Source organism: Punica granatum, chromosome 5 (assembly GCF_007655135.1).
Source record: "Punica granatum isolate Tunisia-2019 chromosome 5, ASM765513v2, whole genome shotgun sequence".
Classification (NCBI taxonomy): Eukaryota; Viridiplantae; Streptophyta; class Magnoliopsida; order Myrtales; family Lythraceae; genus Punica; species Punica granatum.
Window position 1 is genome coordinate 15,458,153 of NC_045131.1, and position 15,200 is coordinate 15,473,352.

Sequence of the window (15,200 nt, forward strand, 5' to 3'; positions counted from 1 at the left end):
CCTGGCTTCTGCGTGGCAATTCCTCTATGAGACTTGGCCCAAGAGAAATTCCCTTCAACCAATGTAGATTAGAAGGCATAAATGATAGAATCATATATAAACATATATCTTTGTTTGAAAATTCAAGGTTCACCAAACTTCCGCTTCTGCCTCAAGCTCGTCATCGGCATTGTAGGTTCTTTTGTGCTACAACTTCCTTACTCTGTTAAGAGCATTTATCACTAACACTTCTTAGAAGACTTACTCTCGTTCTTTCAAGAGCAAGTCTTCTAAGAAAGCAATTTTTTTTTTGCTGAATTTCTAAGAAAGCATTTAGATACTCTATTCGTGCCGCCTTTAGATACTCTATTCCAATAAGTATCTTCCATTACTTCTGAATCTGAATGGAGTTATTGTGAGAACAAGTCTACAGCCTCCACGGGATTGATATTCCAATACTATACTAATAGTGTTATAGATATGTCCTCCCTTTCGTTCTCTATTGGTGTTGTATATTCAAGGCCGTTACATACCTTGGGGAGTACCCCAAGCAACACAACACACTCCTGATTGGAGTAGATAACTAGTTACACAGCTCGTAGTCAGACCTGTCAAACTCTACTATGTTTGCCAGGCCTTCCTTTGTAAAAGGGAGATCTCGGCCATTTCCCCTGCTTCTTCCCATGCAATGACTGGTTCTAGAAAAAGGGGTTTCCTGTATCTGTGAATCCATGAGTTCCACTTCTTTTTCATGGTTCACCTATTGAATTTCCAAGGGACTAAGACGTTTATGCTTTGTTTGGTTTGTAAGTGTGATTTTAAAATCACACTTTAACTTAATTTTACCCACAATAAAACAAAATAACTCATGCAAAGTCAAAGGGTGGGCGACATACATAACCATTTATACAACTCTTTTTTAAAATCAAAATTTGATTTTAAAATGTTACTTACAAACCAAACGCAGGATTAACATCATTCACGATGCGTTACTTTTGAGAGTACTTCTCAAGCAACCCTTCCTCATCTAACTCGGAGATATGAACGCACATGCCATAAATCTGATCCTGCAAAAAGTTTCATCCATAAAATATTCAATCTATTAAGTCCCTTTTAACTAACCATCCTCTTAATCCAAAATACATTAGGGTTAATTCTTTAGCAATTACAAATTTCTTAAGGTCAAAATCAGGGTCAAAGTAATATCCTTGATAGAATCCTAGAAATTTGTCCTCTTCATGGCCTTGGCATCAACCCGTGAGGGTTATTCATGACTTTCGTCCTCAAATCCCCATCTTGTAGGAACTATGGGTTCAATCATGTGGAAATTAAGTGGAGCTGAATATTTGACTTTGTAGTCAAACTTCCTTGATGGCTCTCCCAACAAATCCCAATTTTCATTAGTTTTAGGAATCATAGCATGAGCCATCAGCTCATCAAGGATGTTGAACTCCATTTTAGGGTTTTTTTTTTCAATCTCTTCTTTCAAGGGATTATCCTCATGATTAGTGGTTTGGTTACGGTTGTCCTTGATGAAACTGGCACAGGTCTCTAGTTCGTGTACATCTTTGCAATGACACTAAGGATTTTCTCCTTTTGAAGGTTCAGGAATTGGAATTTCCTTGGTTGTGTCCTTTCCTAGCCATTTGGCTTTCTTGTCTCTAATGACCCTTTCGTTTTTACCTTCTTGGTTCTTCCACTTAGAGCACTATGTTGCATATTGTCCAAGCATAGCACATTACACCAGGGACTCCCCGAGCCCTCGACTCTTCCCTTATTCTTAGGACATTTTTGGTGGGAATGTCCTACCTTCTTGCATTCCCGACATACCTTTTTCCTCAGGTTGGTCTTGGGATAGATCTACAAGACAAGATAATTTCCGTGAGAGAGAGTCGGCTATTATATTTTCCCCTCATAGATACATGTCTAAAGTACTTCCTATTTTCTTGATTAAGAGTGAACTTACATAGGAAAAAATATTATATTTTTTGGGCGAAAAAAATTATTATACTTAACGTAAGAAAATTTCTCATTCAAAGTTTGTTATTTTTAAATTATATTTGATTTAGATTGGAAATTTTATAATCTTAGTTTGTATATCCTCTATTATTTGTGTAATATCTCGTATGTATTTACTAAAATGACCCTATTAACCAATAAATTGTTGGTTGAAGTGGTAAGCGGCCTCAACTCCTAGGAGGAGTGTGCGCACCCGAATTTCGTCTCGTTGGGGCACGCATGCGCGCGCCTAAATTCAACGCGGCTTGGGAGTGTCCACCTTCCCGGGGACGCGCGACGGACGCACGTGAGAAGGAGTCGCCACTACCTGTTTACGACCCGAAGGTCGAGGGCCGGTGAGTTGCCCGGTCTAGGGGTACGGGGTACACCTAATTGCTAAGGCATATGGTCAGCAAAACCCGAGGTTCCGAATTCGGGGGTTCTGTTACATGCGAGCCTATATCTCGCATGCCCTATCGGTACTCTAGCTTGTCTAGGCTTGTCATTTTTTATTTAATCACCGCTTAATTAAGTTTCGCTCATCTTACGCGTTTTGACACCGTAAATTCGAAGAGACACTTGAACCGTCCACTCTCCGACCGAGATTATTACATGAATAAATATACATCATAAACTCTTACATTGTTCTCTCAAATAAATAAAAGACAAACTACAATGACTAAATTCCGGTCGGTTCGCATTCGGCCATTATTTCACTCATACTCACCGTATGGTTTTGGAAAAGACCGAAAATTAAATTAAATGCGCACTCGGTGTATTGGGGCATTGGACCCCGTGATCGACGGTTATGGGCATTGGACCCAATGTGAATCGAGTCCTAAAGGATCGGGCTCGATCCGCATAACAAACGAGTGCAAAAAATATAACAGGCAAGCTCAAATAAACAAACAATGGGGTTTCTTGTTATCGCCGAATTTACGTGAATTAACTGATTATTAACCGAGATATATTGGCATACAAATCCTACCCTAAAACAAACAAACAGGATGATAGAGAAGGGATGTAGCATTTGGCATTATTTTTGTGGATCCGACAAACAAAATGTTTGTTATCGAGTCTCGGATGCGTGTGTTGTTTTTAGAATTTCCTGTATTGTGACAATGTGGCTTTTACAGATTAAGAGTGTTTTTATCTAAAACCCGAAACCTAACCCTTTGCTCAACTATTTACCCATGTTTAATTAAGCCGAGTTTGTGATTAATTTATTTTCCCGTGTTTTGACCCATTCTAAGCACCAACCTATACTAGGGTGATGACAGAACAAAAACCGGTAATCATGCCCTTGAACCGAAAAATATGTATGTGTATGGAAAGTCAAGATTACGTGACAGGTATCTTGGTGCTTTTGAAATTGTGAATTTTAAAAGAGCATGATTACAGTTTTTGAATTGTCAACGCGATTATAGATTATTAACCAATTCGTGCAATTCACTTAAAAGATGTCAAATGATTTAATTTGGCCAAATTTAACGTTCTAATTACCCCGTGTGTGAAATTTTTTAGGTTAATTGGAAATTTACCGAATACTTTAGTATACGGATTTCGAGCTGTCGGAATGGCCATTAGTGGACCGCCCGATAAACTCTAATTTCCGAAGGTCTTAAGATTTAAAAATTAATTTTATGTCGAGTTTGCATGATTAAGCCGATTCATGTGAGGTTTCGATTAAAACGAGAAAATAAAGCACTTAACACGGATCAAGAGCATATTATCACATCAAACATGACAAACATACAAATTTTACACAATCGGTGCCGCCATGATCGTGATGAACACATACAAACATACACAAACATAATAGTAATGGAATTGATAAAACGACACCGACTCATGGAAGTGGAAAAAAATAAAAGAACACACATTGTCATGTTATATACATATAATTACCGAAACAAAAATATTTGACTAGGCACACATGTCGGGGATTCAAGTAGGAAAGGATTGGATATCTTTAGAAAATGTCCAGGGACTGTATTGAATAATTTTAAAAGAACAATGACTGATTTGAAAATTCGGATAAAATTCGGTACACTGATTTGAAAATTCTAAAAAATTGGGGACTGTGTAAAAATTACTAAAAATGTCCCAGGACCTTTTTGAAATGAATTTGAAAGTTCGGGCTGATCTGAAACAACATGAAAAGTTTCGGAATAGGTTTTGAAATTCTAAATGATTCAGGGACTGATTGAAAAATGGTAAAAAATGGCCGGGGCTTGACTGAAAATAATTTTAAAATTCGGGACAGATCTGAAAAGGACGGAAAATAGCCCCGGGACTAAATTGAAACAACTTGAAAAGTTCCCTGGGATGATTAAAAAATTCTGAACAATTTAAGGACTGATTGGAGAATAATAAAAATGGCCGGGACTCGACTGAAGCGATTTTTAAAATTCGGAGCAGATCTAAAAAAATAAAATGCATCCTCAGGACTGAAATGAGACAAAATGAAAAGTTCGTAAAATCGAGTTCGGGACAAATCCGATCATCCACGCAATCCAATAACGCTCATTTCACATCATATCCATCCAAGCAAACATTAATATTCAGAAATGGAGTCCTAAACATGCCCCTAAGTCGAGAATTTACCTTGTTTGAAAAGAACGGGGCAGTTCTGTAAATAGAGGAGATTTTGGACGAATTGGGCTGCTGAGGGATTGGGCCGAATCGGGCCGAGCTGGGCTAGACTGGGCCGTAATGGTTTGTTGGACCGGACTGGGCCGAGATCCAGGCTGTATTGGGCCGAATTGGACTGGGATTTGGACTGGGCCGAACGGGCTGAGATCCGGGCTGGATTGGCGCTTAACTGGACTGGGCCAAATCAGACTGATGGACTGGACCGCTGGACGTGGGCCGAATCGCTGGGCTGCTGGCGTTCCCTGTGCGTCAAAAAAAAATGTAACACGACCCGGTTAGAACGAACGCCGGGAATCGAGGAGAGAGGACGCGATTCGGGTGAAGGACGAGCTGGGAATCCGGGCGGCCGTGCGCATCCGTGCTGAGGGAGCCGAGGTGAGGGAAATTGGGAGAGTGAGCTGGGGGGTGGCGCGAGGTGAGAACGAGCTCCGAGTTTCGAGAGAGTTCGTGAGCTTCGGGTTTTCTTCCGCCGTGAGCTGTGGTTTTTTTTTTTGAATCTTGGGCGCGAGCTGTGGGCGTGGGAGCTTCGGGACCAAAAGTGAGGGTCCCCTCTGGGAATTTTTCGATCCGAGAGGATGAGATGAGGGAGCTTTTTTCCGATCCGAGAGGATGTGTTCCCCGGACTTTTTTTTTCTCTTTTTTTTTTCGGATCCCCTATCCCCCCGCGGCTAGGGTTTTTTTGTGAGGAAGAAGAAGAAGGAAAGGGAATGAAGATGAGGCGAAATTTTCGCCGGAAATTTCGAAAGAATCGAAGGAAAAAAAAATCGTCCGATTAGATCCTGATAAGAAAGGAAAGAAAAAAAAGAAAAAGGAAAGAAGAAGAACAGGAATGGAAGAATTGGGCGGAAAGGATGGCAGGGAAAGTCAAAGTTTGACTTTCCCTTTTTTTTTTAAAATTAGTCGGTCAGACCGGCTCAGACCGGTTCTGACCGACTATGACTTTCTGACTTTTTTTTTTTTTTTCGAATTCGACGCGCGTACAAAATTGAAAATTATGTCTTCTTGATCGGACGTCGGAAAAATAATTCGAGATCGCCATCGTGCTCAGAAAAATTCGTTGATCGATATTATGCGATGAAATTATTTTCAATCTCGAATTTTGTCCCGAATTTTTGAAAATTGACGTCGATGAACGCGAAATTCAAAAACGTCCCAAACAGTATTATTTTTGAAAAAAAATTATAAAATTGGTGTTAAATTAGAAAAATTTGCTATTTCCAAAACTTCGTGAATGCTCAAGTAATTAGTCAGAAATACTTCCCTCATGGGTGGCAAAATGACGATTTTGCATCTCTAGAGCCGGTGGACCAAAATTGGGTGTTGACAACTTGCCCCTCTTTGGTTGCGTGCTCGGATAGAGGATGCAGCCAAAGACCATGAGAAGCACCCCGTCTGACCTCGGGCGACTATCCCGGCGTCTTTCCCCATAGTCACTTATTCTCTCTGTTTTTGGATTCATGGAAGGGAGTTGGATAGACGTATGTACCTGAAAGCAATGAAAATATGGCTTATGGATCTGAAAGCAATAAAGATGGGCTTATGGCCCTGAAAGCAGTAAAGATGGGTTTACGGGCCCAAAGAAAGTAAAAAGGTGGGTGTTCAAACCCAAAGTAATAAATGGTAGGTGTCAAAACCCAAAACAGTAAATGGTGGGTGTTCAAACCCAAAGCAGTAAAAGGTGGGTGTCCAAACCCAAAGAAGTAAATGGTGGGTGTCCAAACCCAAAGCAATAAAAGGTGGGTGTCCAAACCCAAAGCAGTAAATGGTGGGTGTCGAAATCCAAAGCAGTAAAAGGTGGACGCGGAGTCCGAAAAGCTGTAAAGATGGACGCGGAGTCCGAAAAGCTGTAAAGATGGTCGCGGAGTCCGAAAATCGGCAAAGATGGACGCGGAGTCCGAAAAGCAGTAAAGATTGACGCGGAGTCCGAAAATCGAGAAAGATGGACGCGGAGTTCGAAAAGCTGTAAAGATGGACGCGGAGTTTGAAAAGCGGCAAAGATGGACACGGAGTCCGAAAAGCAGTAAAGATGGACGCGGAGTCCGAAAAGCTGTAAAGATGGACGCGGAGTCCTGGACGCGAAGTCCGAAAAGCAGTAAAGATGGACGCGGAGTCCGAAAAGCAATAAAGATGGACGCGGAGTCCGAAAAGCAGCAAAGATGGACGCGGAGTCCGAAAAGCAGTAAAGATGGGTTTACGGGCCCAAAGAAAGTAAAAAGGTGGGTGTCCAAACCCCAAAGCAGTAAAAGGTGGGTGTCCAAACCCAAAACAGTAAAGGTGGGTGTCCAAACCCAAATCAGTAAAACGTGGGTGTCCAAACCCAAATCAGTAAAAGGTGGGTGTCCAAACCCAAAGCAGTAAAAGGTGGGTGTCCAAACCCAAAGCAGTAAATGTGGGTGTCCAAACCCAAAGCAGTAAAAGGTGGGTGTCCAAACCCAGAACAGTAAAAGGTGGGTGTCCAAACCCAAAGCAGTAAAAAGTGAGTGTCCAAACCCAAAGCAGTAAATGTGGGTGTCCAAACCCAAAGCAGTAAAAGGATTCGGTCATCGAGGATGGCCCGAGAACGCGAGAGAGTTGACTTGGGCCCGTTGATGCTGACGGATTTGTCAGATGATGGTGCTAAGTGCCTCCTTGAGGGCCTTTCACTCGAGTTTGAGATTGTAATCTTGTCGTATGAGGCAGACATGAGTCCGTCAAGGGGAGACGCCCATTTGGGTTCCATGCACATCTCTTCGTTAATCATGTGGACAGTGGTGCGCGCTGAGTGTACAGGGCTGATACTGTCCCAAAGGTGTTGATCTGCTGTCGATTGACATTGCTGCCGCGATGAAGTTGCTTCGTCGGTGCTTTGCCCCTGAGACGGCAGTGTGTTTGATCTGCCGGAAGCTGGCCTTGTTGCTGGATCGATTGTTTGTTGCTCTTGCTGGTAGCTGGTCTCACCACTGAAGCGATTGCTTACTGTGGATGCCCCGGTCGTATGATGAGGGACTCGAGCTCTGGGATGGAGTACCTACGTATCCCAAGGGGTCGAAAATCAGAGTCCGCCGTAGCTCTTGCGGCTTGTAGTACCTGTGATCCTGGTATTATCAGTAAGTCATGGGGTTACTAACAATGTATAAGTACAGGTAAAAGGATGTGTTCCCGACGCATGTTCTTCAGTTTCGGGTCGCCGAGGCGACCCGTTGAGAGTTTTTACTTTGGCGCTGCGAATGAAATCCCATTTTCGAAGGCCTAAATGTGAGGCCTCCAAGACTCCTGTTGGCCATGCACGAGCATATCGAGACATTTTCAATGATGCTCTAGCGGCTCTGTCGATTATTCGACGCGCCCGTCGGCTTAGGACCCTTCTCGTCAGGGTGCCATAGGATGGCTGCGTTTGTAACCCGCATGGGGATTTCTGTGCAAATTTGGTCAGACCTCGGTCTAGTCATTTCCAAAGTGTTATGACTAGACTCCCGAAAATGAATGTCTAGGACTTTGGCTCTGTGGTAGCCGATTGTAGGGTGGCTGTGACCCGTTTGGAGTTATGCGATTGACAAATAGAAAAGAGAAAGCTTAGGTAACACGTTGCCCCAGGCTAAAAGGATACAAGAGTTCACGCCTGCCGCGAGATGTACCCCCTTTTTTCTTTCGACTTCTTGTCCTGTAGGCTATTGCGAAGTGCTCAAATGGTGTGCTTGCTTGTGCACTGTGCTTAGGGAAGAAACCGCCTAAGACAGTTGAGCCACATTAGGGAGTTGATCAGGGATTGTGTCAGAGTAGATAATCTGGTCATTTCTCTTGGGGATCCCTAGTCTGTGCAATGAAGGCCCAGGGTGACTGTTTTGCTCATCTCTCGTTTTACTCTCCTTTTGCTACAGTCACCCGCCTCAGGGCCGTACCTCTCAACCTAAATGGGATTAGCTCTCCTTTTGCCACGACTGCCCGCCTCAGGATTTTCAGTCGTGCCTCTCTCTTGCCCTAACCTTTGCCTAGGTCGCCCCGAGGGGTTTTCGACCTAGCGGGCTCGATTATTTTGTCTCTCGAGTTTGCAAGGGCGAAGGGTTCGAAGGATTCGACCTCCAAGTGCGTTGTGTTCTGTCTCCGTCGAGAAGTTGCGTCTGCTGCTCCCCTTTTTGTCGAGGTTTGTTGATTTCTTCTTCGAATTGGCGGTGCCGGAGTTTTATATCTCGGCGGTGCTTTGTTTTGTTCATTGGCGGGTTTTTCCCGCGTCTTTTCTCTCTCTCTTCATTGGCGAGTTTTTCCCGCTTCTTTTCGCTTTGTTTTTTTCTTACCGCTGGGTTTTTTTTTTTGTTTCCCGTGTATTTGTTGGAAACTCCTCGACTTTGCATTGCGTGGTCGCTTTGGTGTACCTTGCCCTATTTCGTGAGGGTCAGCCCTTCATGGAGATTTGGCTTCAAGATATTCGGAAGCCGAACTTCGCGCTGCTCGTCCTTGCAAACTTTATAAATGATTTCCCCTATCGTCTAAAAAGAAAAACAAGATTTGTCTTGGGGTGCAGGAGATCGAGGTTGCCTCGGCATGAAAGTTGAATGCGAATGCCCTGGTCTTCGTGGTCTGTGTCGAACGCCGTTCCTAACCGTGTTTTGTCGTTCCCGTGGAGGGTGCCCCTAGGAGGATAGGTGCTTTGAAGTCGGCGTACGTGCTTTGCTTCGGGGGCCATGCTTGCTATCGACTGAGATGGTTGGGTTGACAGCATGTGGCTCACTCAGTCGTTTTTGTCTTCGGCTTCGTTAAAAGGGGGGTACTTTCACATCAAGTCTCTTTCCTGGCGAAATATAGGGAGAGAGACCCGATAGGAGTTCTCGTGGAGGTGTGAACCTGTGTATCGCTCTTCGCCTGTAGCCGGCGTGCCCCTATGAAGGATGACAAAGAAGATGATGTATTAGGTGATTATACGGTGAAATATGTGGTAAGAAATGTAATGTGGACCCATGGGAAGTTCCCTTATCCAGCGCGCGACCCATGGGGTGTCGCGCGTGGGGGACACTCAATTTCGGGAGTATGGTCATCGCCACGCTGGAGCAGTTAGACTGTGACTGGGAATCGCATAGTTGTACTTTCCCGATTGCGGGTTGGTCTGCGCAGCCGTCCTAGGGAAAGCTCGAGGAGCCGAATCCCATTGGGACATGCGAGTCGGACAGGTCCGACAGAACCAATAGGGCGTCTTCGAGACTGTTCAAGTGCCCCTTGAATGGTTTATTCATGCCGAGAGCTTGCTTGGAAATGCGAATAAATGTAAAAGAGCTTTTAAAGGAGAGTGGTGTGTTGCCCCGGTAGCAGGTCGGTGGCCATAGCGGAGGGTGGGTTGGGCCCATTCTTCGATCGGCAGTGTGATCATGCTGGAAGTCCCGTGGCGAGTGGGCTGAGACATGCTATGTTCGTTGGAGCTGTCGCCTGTGATCTTTCGTGGAGGGAAGGTCGATCCTCAGTGTTTGGAGCCCGAGGAGGTAGCAGAGAAGTGTTTTATGTCTCGATTTTAGAATTCAGATTGCCTTCTTGTCTGTTATTTCCTGTAATAGGAAAAGGGGAACAATGAAGGAGCAAACTATGTTCGCAATTTCAATGTAAGGGCGCAGGGGATCGAACTAGCCTGGTAGGCGTCGTGCGAGCGCGCCGAAGGTATGTGCATGGGCAAGATGGAGGCATGCTCGCACGACGCGGAAGGACGCACCCGGTTGTGCTGGTGGATGTGCTCAGTGGCGCGAAGAGACGTGCGTGCGATCACGCGATGACGCTTAGTTGCGCGGAGTTAGTGAGAAGCTAGCTTTGCCGAGGAAGGTGGATCGGCCCTCGGGCCACAGCTCGCCTTGCCGTGGAGAGAGGGTAAAGGTCGCGGTTGGTCTACCTGCAAAGAAGGTCTCCACTCACTCGTGTGGTGGGATGTTAGTTGTTATGCAAAACAGTAAATGAGTGGGATGCATGCGATGCGTGAGTTTTCCAAAACTAATGCCGTCATTCACATTGACTCAAAAGGTTCAAAGTTCAATGCAGGTTTTGAAATTGAAGTCCTAAGTTGATTTTCCACTGCGCCTAGAGCGCGAGCTTACGCTGCTTTGGAAAGCGCCAGTTCTGTGCCGAGACCTCTCCAAGGCAATGTTCGTTTGGGCCAATTCTTGATCAAGTCTCGAAAGCTCGATGTAGGGGCCTGCGAGTTTCCTTGGAGTTGACGTTGTTCTGTGAATTCCTCATCCTTCTTGGCTATATCCGGCGAAGATGAATTGTCTCGATTCTGATATTGGTGAGTCAATCAAGGCGGCTGCATTTGAAGAGAAAGATGCCCTGATAGGTGTGCCGGTCTCATTTTATGAAAGTCCGGTGAGATCCTTGAGTGTTGCTAGTCGTGGTTAACTGGTGTACAAGATTAGTCCAGATGCGATTGCTTGTTTGGCGGTGGCAAGACGCGGCCGAGGCTCAGACAAGAGGCAGAGCGGGACCAACAAGAAACCGACTTAGGACTCGTCGATATGAATGACCCCTAGCTTTTTTGAAAAATTGTGCGATGCGTGCTTGCAGAAAAATAAATGCCCACGGCTTAATATACAAAGTACAAGGTACATGTACGTCTCTCGAAAATAAGAAAGCCTCAAATGGCGCGCAGGCCGACTCAAATGGCACGCAGGCCGACTCAAACGACAAGTTGTTGAAGGCGATTAGAAGATTGTGTAGAGGCTTAGCACAATGCATGGTTTGGTGCTACATGGACCGTGCTATCTAGGGATGGGGGTTCTCGACTCGAGGGTGTGAATTCCTCGAAATCGAGCAGGGTCTTTCAAGGTCGTGTCGGCAGCCCAGCCGCGCGGCGTGCCCCTACTCGGAACCCTTATCTAACCTGTGCTTCCTAATATCGGTCGTGGGACGCGACCCATAGGTACCTAGAATTAGGATGATAAGCAATGCATGCGTAAAATAAATGTGCGTAAGTAGATAAAAGATAAATTGCGAAAAACGGTAAATAAACAAGCAAACAAAGCAAACGGAGACGAGCCCGAATCCTCTAAGTGTCCCCAGTGGAGTCGCCAAGCTGTGCGATCCGAATTTCGTCTCTTCGGGGCACGCATGCGCGTGCCTAAATGCAACGCGGCTTAGGAGTGTCCACCTTCCCGGGGACGCGCGACGGACGCACGTGAGAAGGAGTCGCCACTACCTGTTTACGACCCGAAGGTCGAGGGCCGGTGAGTCGCCCGGGTCTAGGGGTATGGATACACCTAGTATACTAAGGCAATGGTCTTGTACGGAACCGGAAATTCTGAGTTCGGGGGTTCTGTTACATGCGAGCCTATATCTCGCATGCCCTATCGGTACTCTAGCTTGTCTAAGCTTGCCATTTTAATTTAATTACCGCTTAATTAGATTCCGCTCATCTTACGCGTTTTGACACCGTAAATTCGAAGAAATACTCCGACCGTCCGCTCTCCGACCGGGATTCTTACATGAATAAACGTACAACATAAATGCTCACATTGTCCTCTCAAATAAATAAAATACAAATTACAACAATTGAATCCCGGTCGGTTCGCATTCGGTTATTATTCCACTCGTGCTCACCGTGTGGTTTGAAAAGACTGAAATTGAAATTAAGGTGCGCACTCGGTGTTTAGGGGATTAGGTCCCGTAATCTACGATTGGGGCGTTGGACCCCATGTGAATCGTATCCTAAAGGATCGGGCTCGACCCGCATAACAAATAAGTGCAAGAATATAACAAGTAAGCACAAATAAACAAACAATGAAGTTTTGTTATCGCCGAATTTACGTGAGTTAATCAATTATTATCCGGGGTATCTTGGCATACAAATCTTATCCTAAAACAAACAAACAGGATGATAGAGAAGGGATGTAGCATTCGACATTATTTTGACGGACCCGACAAACGTGATGTCCATAGTAGAGTCTCGAATGTATGGGTTGTTTTTAGATTATTCTGTATCGTGATAATATGGCTTTTACAGATTGAAAGTATTTTCACCTAAAACCCAAAAACCTAACCCTCTATTTGACTATTGCCCGTGTTTGATTTAAGCCGAGTTTGTGATTAATTTGTTTTCCCATGTTTTGACCAATTCTACGCACAAACCTACGCTAGGATTACGGCAGTACAAGAACCGGTAATCATGCCCTTGAATCGGTAAATATGTATGTGCATGAAAATCAAGATTACGTTGCACGTATCTCGGTGCTTTTGAAATTGCGAATTTTTAAAAGGGTATGACTAACAGTTCTTGGACTGTCGACGCGATTACAAATTATTAATCAATTCGTGCAATCCATTTAAAGAAAATCAAATGATTTAATTTAGCCAAATTTAACGTCCCGATTATCCCGTGTGTAAAATTTTAGGTTAATTAAAAACTTGCCAAATGCTTTAATTTACGGGTTTCGAGTCATCGAGATAACCATTAGTTGACCGCCCGATAAACTCTAATTTCCGACATTATCGCATATAATTACAAAATAAAATATTTAAATGGGGCACATACATTGTCGGTGGGTGATCCAAGTAGGAAAGGGTCGAATATTTTTAGAAAATGTCCAGGGGACTGACTTGAACGATTTTAAAAGAGCAGGGGCTGATTTGAAAATTCGAATGAAGTTTCGGGGACCGATTTGAAAATTCGGATGAAGTTCCGGGGACCGATTTGAAAATTCTGAAAAAATTGGGGACCATGTAGAATTACTGAAAATGTCCCAGGACTTGATTGAAACGAATTTGAAAATCTGGACTGATCTGGAAAACGAAAAAATGGCCCCAAGACTAAACTGAAACAACTTGGAAAGTTGTTTGGGATGCTTGAAAAATTCTGGGAATTCCAGGACAGATTGGAAAATAGTAAAATGACTGGGACTTGATTGAAAAGAAATTTTGAAAGTCGGGGCAGATCTGAAAAAGGTGAAAAATGGCCCCGGGACTAAACTAAAAAAAACTTGGAAAGTTATTTCGGATGCTTAAAAAAAATTCTGAAAAATCGAAGGACTGATTGGAAAATAGTAAAATGATCGGGACTTGATTGAAAATAAATTTTAGAGTTTGGGGCAGATTTGAAAAAAAAATAAAATGCGTCCTCTGGACTGAAATGTGACAAAATGGATAGTTCGTAAAATCGAGTTCGGGACAAATCCGATCACCCACGCGACTCAAGAATACTCATTTCACATTATATCCATCAGGCAAGCAATAATATTCAGGAAAGGAGCCCTAATCATGCTACTAAGTCGAGAATTTACCTAGTTTGGGAAGTTGAGGGGCGATTCTGTAAATAAAAAAAATTTTAAAAAAAAATTAAAATGCTGGACGAGCTGGGCCGGGCCGAGATCCGGCGGGGTGGACTGGGCTGGATTGGGCCGAACAGGCTTGCTGGACCGAATAGGGCCGCAGCAGTGGGCTGGGCCATTGATGTCACTTTTTTAAAGGCCATGAATGCTAAAGCAATTCGCTAGAAATACTTCCCTCATGCGGGGTGACAAAGTGATGATTTTGTCGCTTTGGAGTCGGTGGACCGAAATGGGGTGCTGACAAGGAGAACGCATGTTTGAGTTCCAGGAGATGCATTTGTTGGGGATAATCTTTTATGTTCTATTCTCAGGAATTACAAGAGCAATGTCTCCCACAATTTTCACTAATGAAAAAAAAACCATATTAATCGGGGTTATAGTCAAGTTTATTTTTATATTTATTGATGAGCATAGTTGTACTTTACATACATAGTTCCCTTAATTATTAAATACTAATACTAATAGTAAACTCAATAATACCTAAAATTTATAGGTTGGACAGGCTCTAAGCAGAGCAACTGATGAGAGCTATTTATATTATGTTCCATACATGTCATTTCCAGTAAAAGTCATCATTTTGTTATTTTAATAATTCTATGCGCGGCTCATTTTTCTAGTCTTGCTATTTCAATCTAGCATTTAGGTCTGGTTAGGGAATTCCCAAACCATCGCTAAGTCCCTTTCGGAAAATTATGTCCCCAGCACAACTTTCTAAGAGGGTAACGTTTGTGCTTGTTAGCAAGACCAGCGCTTCATTTGGCTCTTATTTCCGCTTTTTTCCAGCACCCACCGTCTCATTTTAAATCATTGTTGATTTTCACCGATATTATTGGGTCCCCATATCTCACCTTTATATTTCTTAATTTTTTATTTTCTCAGGCCTTAGGCTCCGTTATTATTACCCACAAAATTAAGCGATGTTTTGATTGGCGGAAAATTTGTGGGTTCCCATTCTTACCATTCTTCTCTGTTTGGACGCAAATTTGAGCCCGGAAATCCCGAGATTAAGATTTCATGCCTCAGAGCAAAAGAAGCGCTATTTTCTGCGTCAATTGATCAAGTCAATTTCAGTATCGTCGGGAGATGACGGTCTCCTCCCCAACCTTAGAAACCCATAACATGGCTACTGCAGATTGCTTCTGGCAAGCGGTGTAGGGTGGGCAAAGCAAACATTCTTACAGGAACGAAAAATAAGTGAAATCTTCTAAGTCAATATAATTGCCCCGTTAAATAAGGGGCTGCAAGTAAGTATTTTAGATGAGAAAAACCTTCCATCCGTCTACGAGTCCATACATGCAT

At 43.7% G+C, this 15,200-nt stretch overlaps 1 long non-coding RNA gene across 1 annotated transcript; it reads right to left on the reverse strand.

Annotated features, from left to right (window-relative positions):
* Positions 1-882: 882 nt before the first annotated feature.
* LOC116207222 lies at positions 883-5,634 on the reverse strand. Its single transcript, XR_004156887.1, has 2 exons — positions 4,585-5,634; positions 883-1,839 (listed from the first exon to the last, which is right to left on the reverse strand). It is a non-coding gene; the product is annotated as an uncharacterized LOC116207222 (long non-coding RNA).
* Between the last annotated feature and the right edge of the window lie 9,566 nt (positions 5,635-15,200).